The following is a 13,001-nucleotide window of genomic DNA, read 5'->3' as shown; positions in this document are numbered from 1 at the left end:
TTTTCTCCTTTTCGCCTCTTTTCTGGGCGTATTATTCTTCTTTTTCTTCTTTTTTTTCGTCTAATGCATACCCCATCAGTGCAGCAATGCTTATTCAATACCGCCAGCAGATGGAGACACTGGGGGATAATTTTCTAAGGATTTATACTGATTTTTCCTGTCTGAATTTGTCGCACAGAAAGTTGCAGGCCAAATATGTGTGACATTTCTGCGACTTTAGCTTCTAGAGCATTTTTACAACATTATACATAGGTGCTGAATACATAAAAAGCGACTGTTCAGCGACAGACAAGTCGCATCGGCTGAAAGTAGGCCAGAATGTCAGTCCATGTTGGAGCAGGTTTAGATACAGTCTAAAGCATAGATCTCAAAGTCTGTGCACAGAATTTAGCAAGGGCCTCGCACCTTCTGATGCATCAGGTAGGTGCACAATAGCATAGCCTAACCCTCTGTACTTTGGTCTATATTGATGCGGGACATAGACAGCCAGCTGATGACCAATCCATTAGTGCAATGGATGGCTGGAAGCATTTGTCTTTGCCTTTGCAATACCACAGAAGCAATGCATGGTCAATGTACAGCAATGACACACCTGTGTGAACAGCCAGGAGACCCCCCCCCCCCCCCCCATGTTATGTTACATAGTTACATAGTTAGTACGGTCGAAAAAAGACATATGTCCATCACGTTCAACCAGGGAATTAAGGGGTAGGGGTGTGGCGCGATATTGGGGAAGGGATGAGATTTTATATTTCTTCATAAGCATTAATCTTATTTTGTCAATTAGGAACATTCAGCACCCACCCGCTATCAAGGCAGCTGCCTATCATGTCATGCCCTACCTGCACAGGTGTGCTGGCTACTCAAATGATCCAATTAAGGAGGCCATTTAGTCAGCAGCAGCAGAAGTCCTGTGCCTGGACGCTCCAACAGGGGCCAGACACAAGCAGAAGCAGAAGCAGCAGAAGCAGCAGCAGCACCACCTTTTGTTTTTTGGCTGCAGCAGCAGCAAGGCCCACAGGGCTGGCTAGCTGGCTAGCCAGCAAGCAGGTAGCAATGAAAGTAGGAATCTTTCTTTTTAACCCTGTAAGGGGGTGGTGCACTGTACCCGAAGATACTGCCATATCGGGTCAATGCATAGGGCGACGGAAGCAAGCTTCGAAATCGGCCCCCGTTCTCAAAAATCCATTTAATATATGGTCCCCAGATAGGGGACGTATCAGATATTAAACTGATAAGAACAGATACTACACTTGATCTTAGCCAAAAGGCCGAGAAGCGATAACCGTGAAAGGGGCGGGCCCAACAAGGTCCCCTTCATGGGCACTATCACTGCTTGCTGTCAGGGAGGCTGCCAGACAATTTTCCATGCACACTCTGGGCTGGGGGGCAGTCAACCACCAGTACACACAGCAGAACCTAAACCCATACCATTATTGCTAAGCAGCAAGACAGGGGCCCATTGCACTCCCACGGGGCCTTTTTAAATGCAATCCATAACCCGGATTTGCCAGGAACCCTTCTTACTCCTCCTACTTGCATGTGACACTGGGCTTAGGATCTGCATAGGAAACACACACACAAGCACACACCTACCTTTGTTGCCTGCAGATGCCTCCTTGGCTGTCCCCAAACGGTATCAAACCAACACCCACGGGAAGCTGTAAGCATAGAGGACATGCCTGCACCCCATTGGACTTACCTGTGTGGGTTAAATCCGGGTTATTTGACAACCTATGGCGGTGATGGTTCTGCTCAGGCAGAGCAGTGCTGATGCTCCTCATAAAGCTGTCGCTGCTGTGAAGGTTCTAGGTGACATCACAAATCCCTTTGGTTACATACACAACAAAGCTGGGTTGTTGTTGTTTACACTCTGCAAGGCCTGTGGAAGTGAGTGACATCATAGCACTGTAGTTCTGAGGGTTCAAGATGGATGCAACAATCTCCTGTTGCTTCTATGAAGGCCGTAATAGACGACATCACCAAACAGCTCCATAGTCACATACACAGCAAAGGAGAGATGTTGTTTACACCTAGTGATGTCAGTGGTATTGAGTGACATCACAGCACAGTGCTAAGGCTCCTGGGCCTGGACACAGCAGCGGCTGCAATATCTCAACGGAGAATACGTTTATATCTATGTGTGTGTGTGCGCATATATATATATATATATATATATATATATATATATATATATATATTTCTCCGCCGAAATCACTTTTAAACCCATTTCCACCTTTTTTTCCCTTCTCTTCCTCTTACTTTTTTTTCACGTTTTTTTACGTTTTTCTCCTTTTCGCCTCTTTTCTGGGCGTATTATTCTTCTTTTTCTTCTTTTTTTTCGTCTAATGCATACCCCATCAGTGCAGCAATGCTTATTCAATACCGCCAGCAGATGGAGACACTGGGGGATAATTTTCTAAGGATTTATACTGATTTTTCCTGTCTGAATTTGTCGCACAGAAAGTTGCAGGCCAAATATGTGTGACATTTCTGCGACTTTAGCTTCTAGAGCATTTTTACAACATTATACATAGGTGCTGAATACATAAAAAGCGACTGTTCAGCGACAGACAAGTCGCATCGGCTGAAAGTAGGCCAGAATGTCAGTCCATGTTGGAGCAGGTTTAGATACAGTCTAAAGCATAGATCTCAAAGTCTGTGCACAGAATTTAGCAAGGGCCTCGCACCTTCTGATGCATCAGGTAGGTGCACAATAGCATAGCCTAACCCTCTGTACTTTGGTCTATATTGATGCGGGACATAGACAGCCAGCTGATGACCAATCCATTAGTGCAATGGATGGCTGGAAGCATTTGTCTTTGCCTTTGCAATACCACAGAAGCAATGCATGGTCAATGTACAGCAATGACACACCTGTGTGAACAGCCAGGAGACCCCCCCCCCCCCCCATGTTATGTTACATAGTTACATAGTTAGTACGGTCGAAAAAAGACATATGTCCCTCACGTTCAACCAGGGAATTAAGGGGTAGGGGTGTGGCGCGATATTGGGGAAGGGATGAGATTTTATATTTCTTCATAAGCATTAATCTTATTTTGTCAATTAGGAACATTCAGCACCCACCCGCTATCAAGGCAGCTGCCTATCATGTCATGCCCTACCTGCACAGGTGTGCTGGCTACTCAAATGATCCAATTAAGGAGGCCATTTAGTCAGCAGCAGCAGAAGTCCTGTGCCTGGACGCTCCAACAGGGGCCAGACACAAGCAGAAGCAGAAGCAGCAGAAGCAGCAGCAGCACCACCTTTTGTTTTTTGGCTGCAGCAGCAGCAAGGCCCACAGGGCTGGCTAGCTGGCTAGCCAGCAAGCAGGTAGCAATGAAAGTAGGAATCTTTCTTTTTAACCCTGTAAGGGGGTGGTGCACTGTACCCGAAGATACTGCCATATCGGGTCAATGCATAGGGCGACGGAAGCAAGCTTCGAAATCGGCCCCCGTTCTCAAAAATCCATTTAATATATGGTCCCCAGATAGGGGACGTATCAGATATTAAACTGATAAGAACAGATACTACACTTGATCTTAGCCAAAAGGCCGAGAAGCGATAACCGTGAAAGGGGCGGGCCCAACAAGGTCCCCTTCATGGGCACTATCACTGCTTGCTGTCAGGGAGGCTGCCAGACAATTTTCCATGCACACTCTGGGCTGGGGGGCAGTCAACCACCAGTACACACAGCAGAACCTAAACCCATACCATTATTGCTAAGCAGCAAGACAGGGGCCCATTGCACTCCCACGGGGCCTTTTTAAATGCAATCCATAACCCGGATTTGCCAGGAACCCTTCTTACTCCTCCTACTTGCATGTGACACTGGGCTTAGGATCTGCATAGGAAACACACACACAAGCACACACCTACCTTTGTTGCCTGCAGATGCCTCCTTGGCTGTCCCCAAACGGTATCAAACCAACACCCACGGGAAGCTGTAAGCATAGAGGACATGCCTGCACCCCATTGGACTTACCTGTGTGGGTTAAATCCGGGTTATTTGACAACCTATGGCGGTGATGGTTCTGCTCAGGCAGAGCAGTGCTGATGCTCCTCATAAAGCTGTCGCTGCTGTGAAGGTTCTAGGTGACATCACAAATCCCTTTGGTTACATACACAACAAAGCTGGGTTGTTGTTGTTTACACTCTGCAAGGCCTGTGGAAGTGAGTGACATCATAGCACTGTAGTTCTGAGGGTTCAAGATGGATGCAACAATCTCCTGTTGCTTCTATGAAGGCCGTAATAGACGACATCACCAAACAGCTCCATAGTCACATACACAGCAAAGGAGAGATGTTGTTTACACCTAGTGATGTCAGTGGTATTGAGTGACATCACAGCACAGTGCTAAGGCTCCTGGGCCTGGACACAGCAGCGGCTGCAATATCTCAACGGAGAATACGTTTATATCTATGTGTGTGTGTGCGCATATATATATATATATATATATATATATATATATATATATATATATTTCTCCGCCGAAATCACTTTTAAACCCATTTCCACCTTTTTTTCCCTTCTCTTCCTCTTACTTTTTTTTCACGTTTTTTTACGTTTTTCTCCTTTTCGCCTCTTTTCTGGGCGTATTATTCTTCTTTTTCTTCTTTTTTTTCGTCTAATGCATACCCCATCAGTGCAGCAATGCTTATTCAATACCGCCAGCAGATGGAGACACTGGGGGATAATTTTCTAAGGATTTATACTGATTTTTCCTGTCTGAATTTGTCGCACAGAAAGTTGCAGGCCAAATATGTGTGACATTTCTGCGACTTTAGCTTCTAGAGCATTTTTACAACATTATACATAGGTGCTGAATACATAAAAAGCGACTGTTCAGCGACAGACAAGTCGCATCGGCTGAAAGTAGGCCAGAATGTCAGTCCATGTTGGAGCAGGTTTAGATACAGTCTAAAGCATAGATCTCAAAGTCTGTGCACAGAATTTAGCAAGGGCCTCGCACCTTCTGATGCATCAGGTAGGTGCACAATAGCATAGCCTAACCCTCTGTACTTTGGTCTATATTGATGCGGGACATAGACAGCCAGCTGATGATCAATCCATTAGTGCAATGGATGGCTGGAAGCATTTGTCTTTGCCTTTGCAATACCACAGAAGCAATGCATGGTCAATGTACAGCAATGACACACCTGTGTGAACAGCCAGGAGACCCCCCCCCCCCCCCCCATGTTATGTTACATAGTTACATAGTTAGTACGGTCGAAAAAAGACATATGTCCATCACGTTCAACCAGGGAATTAAGGGGTAGGGGTGTGGCGCGATATTGGGGAAGGGATGAGATTTTATATTTCTTCATAAGCATTAATCTTATTTTGTCAATTAGGAACATTCAGCACCCACCCGCTATCAAGGCAGCTGCCTATCATGTCATGCCCTACCTGCACAGGTGTGCTGGCTACTCAAATGATCCAATTAAGGAGGCCATTTAGTCAGCAGCAGCAGAAGTCCTGTGCCTGGACGCTCCAACAGGGGCCAGACACAAGCAGAAGCAGAAGCAGCAGAAGCAGCAGCAGCACCACCTTTTGTTTTTTGGCTGCAGCAGCAGCAAGGCCCACAGGGCTGGCTAGCTGGCTAGCCAGCAAGCAGGTAGCAATGAAAGTAGGAATCTTTCTTTTTAACCCTGTAAGGGGGTGGTGCACTGTACCCGAAGATACTGCCATATCGGGTCAATGCATAGGGCGACGGAAGCAAGCTTCGAAATCGGCCCCCGTTCTCAAAAATCCATTTAATATATGGTCCCCAGATAGGGGACGTATCAGATATTAAACTGATAAGAACAGATTTTTTTTTTTTTTTTTTTTTTTTTTTTTATCTAAAGCCGAGGAACGTGCTTTCGATTCACCCAAAGTGCAAGAAAAAGTGCAAACGTGTTACACTAAAAAAAAACGTGCACAAAGGATGCGGTCTATCGCAAGCCCTTCTCCGATAGGAGAGAGGCCCCCCAACAAACCTTACCCTTCGCCTCCGGACCAAAAGGTACCTGCGAGGTTCCAGGTTCGATGTCCCTTTTCGCCGAAGCTACTAGGGGACCACAAATGCTCCCGGCATCCCCCTTGGCGTTAGCCAAGGTATCTGCCCGCAGAGCCGATTACGGTAGGTACCCTGCCAAAGCAGGAGTACCCGGGGTGTTTGCAGGGAGGTGCGGAACCTAATGGCCACACACACCTCCCCTAGACCGCCAGGAGGGACACCCAGAAGGGCTACCGCATCCTGACCAATCCTGTGAACACACAACACGCAAAAAGTGACACAGTGAGACAAAAAAGAAATAAATAAGTGAATGTGTGCAGATATACTGCCCGGACATCCGGCCGGATCAATAAAAATTTCTCTGATCCTAGCCAGAAGGCCGGGAATCAAGAGGTGAGTGCCACAAGGTGAAGAGATTATGGTGCCCGTGCTTCAACTCAGTGAGTCTATTCTCCCAGTGAGTTTCGGCACCTCGGGGTCACCACTCCCCGAGGCACAAAAGTACCTCGGCTCTAGACCCTCTCAGCCTCATGGCGAGACCCGGAGGGAACAGGTCACATCGGGGCAGCCGTCGAGCTGATTCCTCAGAACCAGCCCCGGAAAGCCCTGGTACACCTGCATCCTCCATGCAGCACCCATCCCCACCAGCATGAAAACTGATAAGAACAGATACTACACTTGATCTTAGCCAAAAGGCCGAGAAGCGATAACCGTGAAAGGGGCGGGCCCAACAAGGTCCCCTTCATGGGCACTATCACTGCTTGCTGTCAGGGAGGCTGCCAGACAATTTTCCATGCACACTCTGGGCTGGGGGGCAGTCAACCACCAGTACACACAGCAGAACCTAAACCCATACCATTATTGCTAAGCAGCAAGACAGGGGCCCATTGCACTCCCACGGGGCCTTTTTAAATGCAATCCATAACCCGGATTTGCCAGGAACCCTTCTTACTCCTCCTACTTGCATGTGACACTGGGCTTAGGATCTGCATAGGAAACACACACACAAGCACACACCTACCTTTGTTGCCTGCAGATGCCTCCTTGGCTGTCCCCAAACGGTATCAAACCAACACCCACGGGAAGCTGTAAGCATAGAGGACATGCCTGCACCCCATTGGACTTACCTGTGTGGGTTAAATCCGGGTTATTTGACAACCTATGGCGGTGATGGTTCTGCTCAGGCAGAGCAGTGCTGATGCTCCTCATAAAGCTGTCGCTGCTGTGAAGGTTCTAGGTGACATCACAAATCCCTTTGGTTACATACACAACAAAGCTGGGTTGTTGTTGTTTACACTCTGCAAGGCCTGTGGAAGTGAGTGACATCATAGCACTGTAGTTCTGAGGGTTCAAGATGGATGCAACAATCTCCTGTTGCTTCTATGAAGGCCGTAATAGACGACATCACCAAACAGCTCCATAGTCACATACACAGCAAAGGAGAGATGTTGTTTACACCTAGTGATGTCAGTGGTATTGAGTGACATCACAGCACAGTGCTAAGGCTCCTGGGCCTGGACACAGCAGCGGCTGCAATATCTCAACGGAGAATACGTTTATATCTATGTGTGTGTGTGCGCATATATATATATATATATATATATATATATATATATATATATTTCTCCGCCGAAATCACTTTTAAACCCATTTCCACCTTTTTTTCCCTTCTCTTCCTCTTACTTTTTTTTCACGTTTTTTTACGTTTTTCTCCTTTTCGCCTCTTTTCTGGGCGTATTATTCTTCTTTTTCTTCTTTTTTTTCGTCTAATGCATACCCCATCAGTGCAGCAATGCTTATTCAATACCGCCAGCAGATGGAGACACTGGGGGATAATTTTCTAAGGATTTATACTGATTTTTCCTGTCTGAATTTGTCGCACAGAAAGTTGCAGGCCAAATATGTGTGACATTTCTGCGACTTTAGCTTCTAGAGCATTTTTACAACATTATACATAGGTGCTGAATACATAAAAAGCGACTGTTCAGCGACAGACAAGTCGCATCGGCTGAAAGTAGGCCAGAATGTCAGTCCATGTTGGAGCAGGTTTAGATACAGTCTAAAGCATAGATCTCAAAGTCTGTGCACAGAATTTAGCAAGGGCCTCGCACCTTCTGATGCATCAGGTAGGTGCACAATAGCATAGCCTAACCCTCTGTACTTTGGTCTATATTGATGCGGGACATAGACAGCCAGCTGATGACCAATCCATTAGTGCAATGGATGGCTGGAAGCATTTGTCTTTGCCTTTGCAATACCACAGAAGCAATGCATGGTCAATGTACAGCAATGACACACCTGTGTGAACAGCCAGGAGACCCCCCCCCCCCCCCATGTTATGTTACATAGTTACATAGTTAGTACGGTCGAAAAAAGACATATGTCCATCACGTTCAACCAGGGAATTAAGGGGTAGGGGTGTGGCGCGATATTGGGGAAGGGATGAGATTTTATATTTCTTCATAAGCATTAATCTTATTTTGTCAATTAGGAACATTCAGCACCCACCCGCTATCAAGGCAGCTGCCTATCATGTCATGCCCTACCTGCACAGGTGTGCTGGCTACTCAAATGATCCAATTAAGGAGGCCATTTAGTCAGCAGCAGCAGAAGTCCTGTGCCTGGACGCTCCAACAGGGGCCAGACACAAGCAGAAGCAGAAGCAGCAGAAGCAGCAGCAGCACCACCTTTTGTTTTTTGGCTGCAGCAGCAGCAAGGCCCACAGGGCTGGCTAGCTGGCTAGCCAGCAAGCAGGTAGCAATGAAAGTAGGAATCTTTCTTTTTAACCCTGTAAGGGGGTGGTGCACTGTACCCGAAGATACTGCCATATCGGGTCAATGCATAGGGCGACGGAAGCAAGCTTCGAAATCGGCCCCCGTTCTCAAAAATCCATTTAATATATGGTCCCCAGATAGGGGACGTATCAGATATTAAACTGATAAGAACAGATACTACACTTGATCTTAGCCAAAAGGCCGAGAAGCGATAACCGTGAAAGGGGCGGGCCCAACAAGGTCCCCTTCATGGGCACTATCACTGCTTGCTGTCAGGGAGGCTGCCAGACAATTTTCCATGCACACTCTGGGCTGGGGGGCAGTCAACCACCAGTACACACAGCAGAACCTAAACCCATACCATTATTGCTAAGCAGCAAGACAGGGGCCCATTGCACTCCCACGGGGCCTTTTTAAATGCAATCCATAACCCGGATTTGCCAGGAACCCTTCTTACTCCTCCTACTTGCATGTGACACTGGGCTTAGGATCTGCATAGGAAACACACACACAAGCACACACCTACCTTTGTTGCCTGCAGATGCCTCCTTGGCTGTCCCCAAACGGTATCAAACCAACACCCACGGGAAGCTGTAAGCATAGAGGACATGCCTGCACCCCATTGGACTTACCTGTGTGGGTTAAATCCGGGTTATTTGACAACCTATGGCGGTGATGGTTCTGCTCAGGCAGAGCAGTGCTGATGCTCCTCATAAAGCTGTCGCTGCTGTGAAGGTTCTAGGTGACATCACAAATCCCTTTGGTTACATACACAACAAAGCTGGGTTGTTGTTGTTTACACTCTGCAAGGCCTGTGGAAGTGAGTGACATCATAGCACTGTAGTTCTGAGGGTTCAAGATGGATGCAACAATCTCCTGTTGCTTCTATGAAGGCCGTAATAGACGACATCACCAAACAGCTCCATAGTCACATACACAGCAAAGGAGAGATGTTGTTTACACCTAGTGATGTCAGTGGTATTGAGTGACATCACAGCACAGTGCTAAGGCTCCTGGGCCTGGACACAGCAGCGGCTGCAATATCTCAACGGAGAATCGTTTATATCTATGTGTGTGTGTGCGCATATATATATATATATATATATATATATATATATATATATATATATTCTCCGCCGAAATCACTTTTAAACCCATTTCCACCTTTTTTTCCCTTCTCTTCCTCTTACTTTTTTTTCACGTTTTTTTACGTTTTTCTCCTTTTCGCCTCTTTTCTGGGCGTATTATTCTTCTTTTTCTTCTTTTTTTTCGTCTAATGCATACCCCATCAGTGCAGCAATGCTTATTCAATACCGCCAGCAGATGGAGACACTGGGGGATAATTTTCTAAGGATTTATACTGATTTTTCCTGTCTGAATTTGTCGCACAGAAAGTTGCAGGCCAAATATGTGTGACATTTCTGCGACTTTAGCTTCTAGAGCATTTTTACAACATTATACATAGGTGCTGAATACATAAAAAGCGACTGTTCAGCGACAGACAAGTCGCATCGGCTGAAAGTAGGCCAGAATGTCAGTCCATGTTGGAGCAGGTTTAGATACAGTCTAAAGCATAGATCTCAAAGTCTGTGCACAGAATTTAGCAAGGGCCTCGCACCTTCTGATGCATCAGGTAGGTGCACAATAGCATAGCCTAACCCTCTGTACTTTGGTCTATATTGATGCGGGACATAGACAGCCAGCTGATGACCAATCCATTAGTGCAATGGATGGCTGGAAGCATTTGTCTTTGCCTTTGCAATACCACAGAAGCAATGCATGGTCAATGTACAGCAATGACACACCTGTGTGAACAGCCAGGAGACCCCCCCCCCCCCCCCCATGTTATGTTACATAGTTACATAGTTAGTACGGTCGAAAAAAGACATATGTCCATCACGTTCAACCAGGGAATTAAGGGGTAGGGGTGTGGCGCGATATTGGGGAAGGGATGAGATTTTATATTTCTTCATAAGCATTAATCTTATTTTGTCAATTAGGAACATTCAGCACCCACCCGCTATCAAGGCAGCTGCCTATCATGTCATGCCCTACCTGCACAGGTGTGCTGGCTACTCAAATGATCCAATTAAGGAGGCCATTTAGTCAGCAGCAGCAGAAGTCCTGTGCCTGGACGCTCCAACAGGGGCCAGACACAAGCAGAAGCAGAAGCAGCAGAAGCAGCAGCAGCACCACCTTTTGTTTTTTGGCTGCAGCAGCAGCAAGGCCCACAGGGCTGGCTAGCTGGCTAGCCAGCAAGCAGGTAGCAATGAAAGTAGGAATCTTTCTTTTTAACCCTGTAAGGGGGTGGTGCACTGTACCCGAAGATACTGCCATATCGGGTCAATGCATAGGGCGACGGAAGCAAGCTTCGAAATCGGCCCCCGTTCTCAAAAATCCATTTAATATATGGTCCCCAGATAGGGGACGTATCAGATATTAAACTGATAAGAACAGATACTACACTTGATCTTAGCCAAAAGGCCGAGAAGCGATAACCGTGAAAGGGGCGGGCCCAACAAGGTCCCCTTCATGGGCACTATCACTGCTTGCTGTCAGGGAGGCTGCCAGACAATTTTCCATGCACACTCTGGGCTGGGGGGCAGTCAACCACCAGTACACACAGCAGAACCTAAACCCATACCATTATTGCTAAGCAGCAAGACAGGGGCCCATTGCACTCCCACGGGGCCTTTTTAAATGCAATCCATAACCCGGATTTGCCAGGAACCCTTCTTACTCCTCCTACTTGCATGTGACACTGGGCTTAGGATCTGCATAGGAAACACACACACAAGCACACACCTACCTTTGTTGCCTGCAGATGCCTCCTTGGCTGTCCCCAAACGGTATCAAACCAACACCCACGGGAAGCTGTAAGCATAGAGGACATGCCTGCACCCCATTGGACTTACCTGTGTGGGTTAAATCCGGGTTATTTGACAACCTATGGCGGTGATGGTTCTGCTCAGGCAGAGCAGTGCTGATGCTCCTCATAAAGCTGTCGCTGCTGTGAAGGTTCTAGGTGACATCACAAATCCCTTTGGTTACATACACAACAAAGCTGGGTTGTTGTTGTTTACACTCTGCAAGGCCTGTGGAAGTGAGTGACATCATAGCACTGTAGTTCTGAGGGTTCAAGATGGATGCAACAATCTCCTGTTGCTTCTATGAAGGCCGTAATAGACGACATCACCAAACAGCTCCATAGTCACATACACAGCAAAGGAGAGATGTTGTTTACACCTAGTGATGTCAGTGGTATTGAGTGACATCACAGCACAGTGCTAAGGCTCCTGGGCCTGGACACAGCAGCGGCTGCAATATCTCAACGGAGAATACGTTTATATCTATGTGTGTGTGTGCGCATATATATATATATATATATATATATATATATATATATATATATATATATTTCTCCGCCGAAATCACTTTTAAACCCATTTCCACCTTTTTTTCCCTTCTCTTCCTCTTACTTTTTTTTCACGTTTTTTTACGTTTTTCTCCTTTTCGCCTCTTTTCTGGGCGTATTATTCTTCTTTTTCTTCTTTTTTTTCGTCTAATGCATACCCCATCAGTGCAGCAATGCTTATTCAATACCGCCAGCAGATGGAGACACTGGGGGATAATTTTCTAAGGATTTATACTGATTTTTCCTGTCTGAATTTGTCGCACAGAAAGTTGCAGGCCAAATATGTGTGACATTTCTGCGACTTTAGCTTCTAGAGCATTTTTACAACATTATACATAGGTGCTGAATACATAAAAAGCGACTGTTCAGCGACAGACAAGTCGCATCGGCTGAAAGTAGGCCAGAATGTCAGTCCATGTTGGAGCAGGTTTAGATACAGTCTAAAGCATAGATCTCAAAGTCTGTGCACAGAATTTAGCAAGGGCCTCGCACCTTCTGATGCATCAGGTAGGTGCACAATAGCATAGCCTAACCCTCTGTACTTTGGTCTATATTGATGCGGGACATAGACAGCCAGCTGATGACCAATCCATTAGTGCAATGGATGGCTGGAAGCATTTGTCTTTGCCTTTGCAATACCACAGAAGCAATGCATGGTCAATGTACAGCAATGACACACCTGTGTGAACAGCCAGGAGACCCCCCCCCCCCCCCCCATGTTATGTTACATAGTTACATAGTTAGTACGGTCGAAAAAAGACATATGTCCATCACGTTCAACCAGGGAATTAAGGGGTAGGGGTGTGGCGC

At 46.5% G+C, this 13,001-nt stretch overlaps 5 non-coding genes and 1 pseudogene across 5 annotated transcripts; all 6 read right to left on the bottom strand.

Annotated features, from left to right (window-relative positions):
- Positions 1-1,092: 1,092 nt before the first annotated feature.
- LOC130341295 (U2 spliceosomal RNA) lies at positions 1,093-1,283 on the bottom strand. The gene has a single exon (XR_008881263.1). It is a non-coding gene; the product is annotated as a U2 spliceosomal RNA (small nuclear RNA).
- Positions 1,284-3,375: 2,092 nt separating this feature from the next.
- On the bottom strand, positions 3,376-3,566 carry LOC130341294 (U2 spliceosomal RNA). The gene has a single exon (XR_008881262.1). It is a non-coding gene; the product is annotated as a U2 spliceosomal RNA (small nuclear RNA).
- A 2,094-nt stretch (positions 3,567-5,660) lies between these two features.
- Positions 5,661-5,855, bottom strand: LOC130341313 (U2 spliceosomal RNA). Its single transcript, XR_008881276.1, has one exon. It is a non-coding gene; the product is annotated as a U2 spliceosomal RNA (small nuclear RNA).
- Positions 5,856-6,550: 695 nt separating this feature from the next.
- Positions 6,551-6,710, bottom strand: LOC130341320 (U2 spliceosomal RNA; annotated as a pseudogene).
- Positions 6,711-8,798: 2,088 nt separating this feature from the next.
- LOC130341293 (U2 spliceosomal RNA) lies at positions 8,799-8,989 on the bottom strand. Its single transcript, XR_008881261.1, has one exon. It is a non-coding gene; the product is annotated as a U2 spliceosomal RNA (small nuclear RNA).
- Positions 8,990-11,081: 2,092 nt separating this feature from the next.
- On the bottom strand, positions 11,082-11,272 carry LOC130341292 (U2 spliceosomal RNA). Its single transcript, XR_008881260.1, has one exon. It is a non-coding gene; the product is annotated as a U2 spliceosomal RNA (small nuclear RNA).
- Between the last annotated feature and the right edge of the window lie 1,729 nt (positions 11,273-13,001).

This window comes from Hyla sarda, unplaced genomic scaffold (assembly GCF_029499605.1).
Source record: "Hyla sarda isolate aHylSar1 unplaced genomic scaffold, aHylSar1.hap1 scaffold_618, whole genome shotgun sequence".
NCBI lineage: Eukaryota > Metazoa > Chordata > Amphibia > Anura > Hylidae > Hyla > Hyla sarda.
The sequence above is the reverse complement of the archived record's forward strand: the minus strand, read 5'-3'. Positions and strand labels throughout refer to the sequence as shown.